The sequence below is a fragment of the Mustela putorius genome, unplaced genomic scaffold (genome assembly GCF_011764305.1).
Source record: "Mustela putorius furo isolate JIRA1106 unplaced genomic scaffold, ASM1176430v1.1 tig00004033_pilon_pilon_pilon, whole genome shotgun sequence".
Lineage (NCBI taxonomy): Eukaryota > Metazoa > Chordata > Mammalia > Carnivora > Mustelidae > Mustela > Mustela putorius.
In genome coordinates this window covers 4,392,294-4,398,312 of record NW_025422169.1, presented here as the reverse complement: position 1 = coordinate 4,398,312, position 6,019 = coordinate 4,392,294, and the positions used below count along the sequence as shown (strand labels likewise).

The 6,019-nt window shown below is 49.6% G+C and overlaps 1 long non-coding RNA gene across 1 annotated transcript; it reads right to left on the bottom strand.

Annotated features, from left to right (window-relative positions):
- Positions 1-1,324: 1,324 nt before the first annotated feature.
- On the bottom strand, positions 1,325-4,123 carry LOC123389791. The gene is made up of 2 exons (XR_006604444.1): positions 2,782-4,123; positions 1,325-1,562 (listed from the first exon to the last, which is right to left on the bottom strand). It is a non-coding gene; the product is annotated as an uncharacterized LOC123389791 (long non-coding RNA).
- Positions 4,124-6,019: the final 1,896 nt, after the last annotated feature.

Below are 6,019 nucleotides of genomic sequence, written 5' to 3'. Positions count from 1 at the left end.
GTCCCCCAGAATGTTACTCCGGATCGTGATTCAGCTGCTGGGCGGGATTTCCAGCATCTCTAACCCCTACCTTGTTGCTTCTCAACCAACTTTTGCCCCCTAGCTTGAGAAACATACTATTGTTTTTAAATCTCTCTTAGTCTTATCCCCTTGTTGGCTCAGACTGGCCTCTCCGGTGATGCGCAGTAGTTCAGGAAGTGCACTTTCCAGGAGGACAAGGAAAGCCACCCATGTGACAAACTTCCCGAACCCTTCCAAGTCCCCCAAAGTGCCTTCCTTCCACCTCTTCCGGCGGTTTCTCACACTCCGTATGAACCAGCGACCTCACTCTGCAATCGTATCTCGTTGCGTTCCGTCTTGAGTAGGCCCAGTCGTGTTTCTTGACCGTCCACCCTCTGGACCCCATCGTGCTCCCAAATGGGACGGGATTGCTCATTCCTGAGACTCTTCCCCGCAGCCCCGAGCAGAGCCCTGTGCTTGCAACTGGCTGCCTTCCTCTGGGTTGTCTTCCTCTGTGACCGGGGCAGAGTCCCACAGAACATCCTGACCATCATAAGCAATTAGGTCAATTAAATGTTTCTAGAATGAAAAGGAATACTGCCGGCTTGCGAACGTGGGATCTTTGTGTTCAAAATAGGAACCAAAGCCTCCCGTCTTGGGTGACAGTTTCCTTGTCATCAGAGATGGCATTTGGTTTTATTGAGTCTTCACCACTCCGCTGCCCCAATGCAGGGACGGGGTCCACTCATGGACTAGGTCATGGCCTCCGGCGAGTTTCAGGTGCGGCTCCCAGGTCACAGGAGTCACCACTTGGCGGAAGAGCTAGGGCAGGGAGAGGCAGATGTGGGCATCGGGGTTTGATGTCATCCAGGCGTTCAGATAGGATTGCTCTGGCCAGTGCCGTGTTCATCCAAAGCTGTACCTAAATGTCAGCCTGCCTGAGTGGGAAGCCCCCATTCCTCCAGAGCTCTGGCTGGTGTCCCCTCAGAGGAGGCTGCGAAGGGCAGCTGAGAAACGTGGCATCCCCCAGCATGGCTTGGCATCCCACCACCAGCTCGACGGGTCTCTTCCTTCCCCCTCCACCATGCCTCAGCCTTCACCCCCCCCCCCCGTAGCTACCCTTCTTATCCCATTTCCAGTTGTCTAGAAGACGGGGCTGAAGCATATATTTGCTATGTGTCTTGAATAAAATTTTATACTTTTTTAAAAGAAAAAAGGGACCAAAAAAATAAATAAAAGAAAAAGGGACCTCTCAGACCCCTACCCCAAAAGACGAGAAAAAAAAAAAGCACTAAAGATCAGACACATTGAAAGTAGCTTGTGATGGATTTCTCTTTCATGGCTCCGTTTATTTCAGTTTTTGTTTTTTTTAATGATCCACACGCGTTCTACAAAGCGTACATTCCCACAGGTTCATGGCAAAGTCTTCCTGCTCCCTGGGTGCCTGGTCTGGCCTTGTGGAAAAGTCTGGTCCATGTCTTGGAAACCATAAACACAAGTAAGGATTACTGTAAACTCTCCACTCGTAAAATTCCACAGGACTGAACTTCATTCTCTGGCTTCTGTGCTTGGGAGAAAAGGCACAAACCAAATGAATCGTTCACTCTAGAAAAATAGTGCCAATTATGGACATTTAATAAAGCTTTGTAGGGGCACCTGGGGTCTCCGTTGAAGCCTCAGCCTTTGGCTCAGGTCAGTATCTCAGGGTCCTGGAATCGAGCCCCACGTCAGGCTCCTTGCTCAGGGGGGAGCCTGCCTCTCTCTCTCCCTCTGTCCCATCCCCCACTCATGCTCTCTCTCTCTCTCTCTCTTCATCAAATAAAATATTTTTTAAAAAAAATAAAGCTTTGTAAGCTACACAGAACCAGGAATACAAAAAGGAATGCAATTGCATTTATTAACCCAAGACCTGAGAACCGCATCTGGGGGCGTCTCTCTCCTCCCGCCTGCCAAGAGCAGAGCTGGCTCTTCTGTCCTGTTTGAGGCTCGTGCCCTTTAACCGCTACATTTCTGACTCAGCACCTGCTCCCAAGTCTGCACCCTGAGAAATGGTCTTTGAAATCCTTCCGGGCTGAGGTTTGTTCTCATGGATCTTTTAAAATCCTTAGTGACCAGCAGAGAACTTAAAATAGAATAACTTTGAAAATACATATATAAGGGGCGCCTGGGTGGCTCGGTGGGTTAAGCCGCTGCCTTCGGCTCAGGTCATGATCTCAGGGTCCTGGGATCGAGCCCCGCATCGGGCTCTCTGCTCGGCAGGGAGCCTGCTTCCTCCCTCTCTCTCTGCCTGCCTCTCTGCCTACTTGTGATCTCTGTCTGTCAAATAAATAAAATCTTTTTTAAAAAAATACATATATAAATAAAAATAAAAGAAAACAGGATGAGAGTATGGATGGAGGGAGGGAAGGAGGAAGGAATGACTGAGTGGACGGGGGGGGGGTACCTGCACGGGGGGGGTAGGGAGGGCTGGGTGCATGGAAGGGGGGTTGGTTGTAAGGCTGGCTGGCTGGCTGGCTGGCTGGATGGATGGACAGACGGATGGACAGATGGATGGACAGACGGATGGAAGGGACAGAGGGATGGTTGGAGGGACGCTAGGCTGGCTGGCGGGTGGGTGTGGAAAGTGAACCATGGCTTGAGTAAAGGTTCCTGCCGCTTGTCCCATCTAATGCTCTGTCTTTAACACCGCAGAATAGGCCTTGGGATTTGGAGTAACAAGAAGCAGCAATGGGAGTTTTCTGTATTGGTCACACGGAAAGCAGAGAGCTGAACTCACTGTACCTCCTGGCTCTGCGTTCAATTGCAACCTCTCCGCTCTGAAGTCTGGTTCACAAGAACTGCACACCTGGAGACCAGCTGCTGGAAAGAAAAACGTTAAATAAAGAAGTAAGTGTGTGGGGCCGGGGGCGGGAGGCCTATCGTGAGTCTTCTCTCCCTTCTCTTGTGGTTGTGAGGCACTGGGCTTGTAGGAGGCACCTTGTTTAGATTGGACAACTTAAGACATATTTTCGTTCGGAGTGGCAGAGATCACAAGACTTTCACGCCAACACGCCTGGGGCTCAGCTGCCAAAGCCATGTGGTACCAACACCGAGAAAAGGAAAAAGCAAAGACTCCAGGGTCTGGAAATACTTTCCAGGCTGTTACAGGGAGAACCGTAAATGCTAGAGCTGCCCAGAGGGCGGGCACGCAGCCAGCCTGCTCGCACCCTCGCGAGCCCTCTGACGAGTGTGAGACAGCACAGCTGCTCACAAGAGCCCGCAGCCGAGCTGCGTGCAGAGCTGGTTTGCAGACGGTTTTCTTGAATAAAGAACTCCACTGCTTACAAGTCAGGGTGGTTGCCCCCTGGAAAGAAAGCACGACCAGCTCTACCAGAGCAACCCCGGGGAGGGGACAGATGTGCCAAGGCATTCTTTTGGTCCCAAACAACTTCAAAGCTTTGCACAGACTCATCCCAAGTACAGATGGGTACCACGCGCAGCATCTCTGGACGCGCAGTCATCAGGAAGGGAAGGAGGAGACTCCACTTCCTTCCCTGGCGATGGGAAGGGACCCAGAGGGGCAGAAGAGTGAAGGGTGTTAGGAGACCCCTTCTTTCCCTGTGCCTGCCCCCTCTGACCTGTGGGGGGGTGGGCAGCACCTCAAAGCCAGACAAGGGGTCTTCCTACTGAACCAGTTCTTCAGGCTCCCATGTCTCCAAAGGGTAGGATTTGAGGCAGGGAACTTTGCACAGAGCCACATTTAGAAGGTTCACAATCACCTAGTGGGTCGGCCATCCCAGAGCAGGTGAAGCTAAGCAGGAAAGGGAATTTAGCCAATACTGCCCTTTGGACGAGAGGCAGGGGGTTTCTGGAAGTCACAACGGCACTCAGGGCTTTCAAAATCTACCCTAAGAAAGTAGCTGCGACCTGTTTCCTCAGCCCAAAAACAAGGATGGAGGGAACACAGTGTCAGGTCCTGCTGCAAAAGACAAGGTCTCATCACCCAAACAGGCGCTCCTTGCCAGTGAGAGGCGGAAAGATATTCTGAAACAGAATCTTGTTATAACAGCGTCAGGGATCTCTTCCTCTTTTTTAAAAAAGACATTTCTGGGGCGCCTGGGTGGCTCAGTGGGTTAAGCCGCTGCCTTCGGCTCAGGTCATGATCTCAGGGTCCTGGGATCGAGTCCCCGCATCGGGCTCTCTGCTCAGCAGGGAGCCTGCTTCCCTCTCTCTCTCTCTCTCTGCCTACCTCTCTGTCTACTTGTGATTTCTCTCTGTCAAATAAATAAATAAAATCTTTAAAAAAAAAAAAAGACATTTCTGCCTTTGTTCCTCCTCTGTGCCTTAAATTGTTACTCTGAAAACAGTAAACTCCCACACACAGACAGCACAGAGGTAGGTGTCTGTTGGCTGCCCAGCCTGAAAGAGTGGCCTTCTGTATTTGCTTCGTAACTTGGTTTCAAGAAACAAAATAGCACATAGTTGAAGTTTCCTTGGTGTCTCTCCTGGAGTCACACACCCACTTCCTGGCCCAGAGGGGACCTGAGCACCACATAGGTTCCATCATTCCGTGTATTTCTTATTCACTCGGCACCCTTAGACACTCAGACTGTTCTGTATTTCAGTCTATACAGATGGAGTCGTATCATACATACATAAAGGCTGACAACTTTTTTCTGTCTGCCATAAGAAGTTTTAGACCGATTACTGTGAAAGCATTGGGCTCAAATCCACTTTAAGCTTAATAGAGAACAGGCTGTCTATGACTATATTCTCCAACTTATCCCGACTAATGGGGCCTTTCATGGTTACCAACACTGTGGCACTAACCTCCTCACGGAGTCTCCTTGTGATACGCCTGAGTGTCTTAAAAGCAAGTTTATAAAAGGAGAAATTCTGGGTACATGTGGTACGTACTTCTTATGGTCACAGACATCATCTCCTGCCTTCCAAAATACACCTCTCAATCTGTACCCCACGAGTAGCCCCTGCCCTATACACCCATAAGACCCAACAACATTACTGTCAAACCTGTCGATTTCCCTCAAGATGACACTACATACTGGTATCTTTTTGTTGAATTGAACAGCCCCTAATTCGCATTTCCCTGATCATTACTAACTACCCTTTCCTCTCAGGGGGCAGTTGAGGTTTCTCTTTTATAAAATTTCTTGTCCAGAGTCTTTGCCTGTTTTCTTTCTTCTGTCAGGTTATCAATCTCGTTTTTTTTTTTTTTTTTTTTAAGATTTTATTTGTCAGAGAGAGAGAGCATGAGCAAGGGGAGGGGCAGAGGGAGAAGCAGGCTCCCCACTGAACAGGGATCCCAATGCAGGACTCGATCCCAGGAGCCTGGTTTCAGGACCTGATCCAAAGGGAGACTCAACCAACTGAGCCACCCAGGTGCCCTAAACTTTCCTTACGATTTCTAGATCTTTCTGTATTTTCATGACCAGTCCGTTGTTATCTGTGCCACAAGGGTCTCCTGATTTGTCAGCTGCATGTCGAGTTCTAAAATGCCAACAGAGAGGTCTTCTGATGTTTCTCCTGAAATAAGTGGGACTGTCCCAAAGTCAGAAAAGAATCACTGACACAGCTATAAGCTGTACAAACACCCGTAAAGCTATAGTACACACAAACCCACCTAACTGTGATGTGTGGGGAGCACTTTATGTTTTTCAAGGCCTCTGTTAATCACCTAACTTCAGACTCACAAAAACACAGGCTATCAGGGCCTTATGGTCTCATTCGTACAATTCAGGACTTGATTATTAATGTCCTTTAAATGATCAGATCAGAATCTTTCCTCCCGGCACCGTGGCTGGGAAGATCTGGGCTCAGAGGAGCAGAGAAACGTATCTACAGTCAGGCTGTAGGTGGGTTCCACGTCGGTTACAGCTCGGTAAGGCTGACAGAGAAAAGCTACAGGAGGCCCTAAAGTCCTAGTCACTGACATCAGCACCAGGACACAGAGAGGCAGGAAGACAGGAATCTGGGAGAAGGCCAGGCCCCATCAGTGCGTCTGCTTCCAACAAAAGGGCTG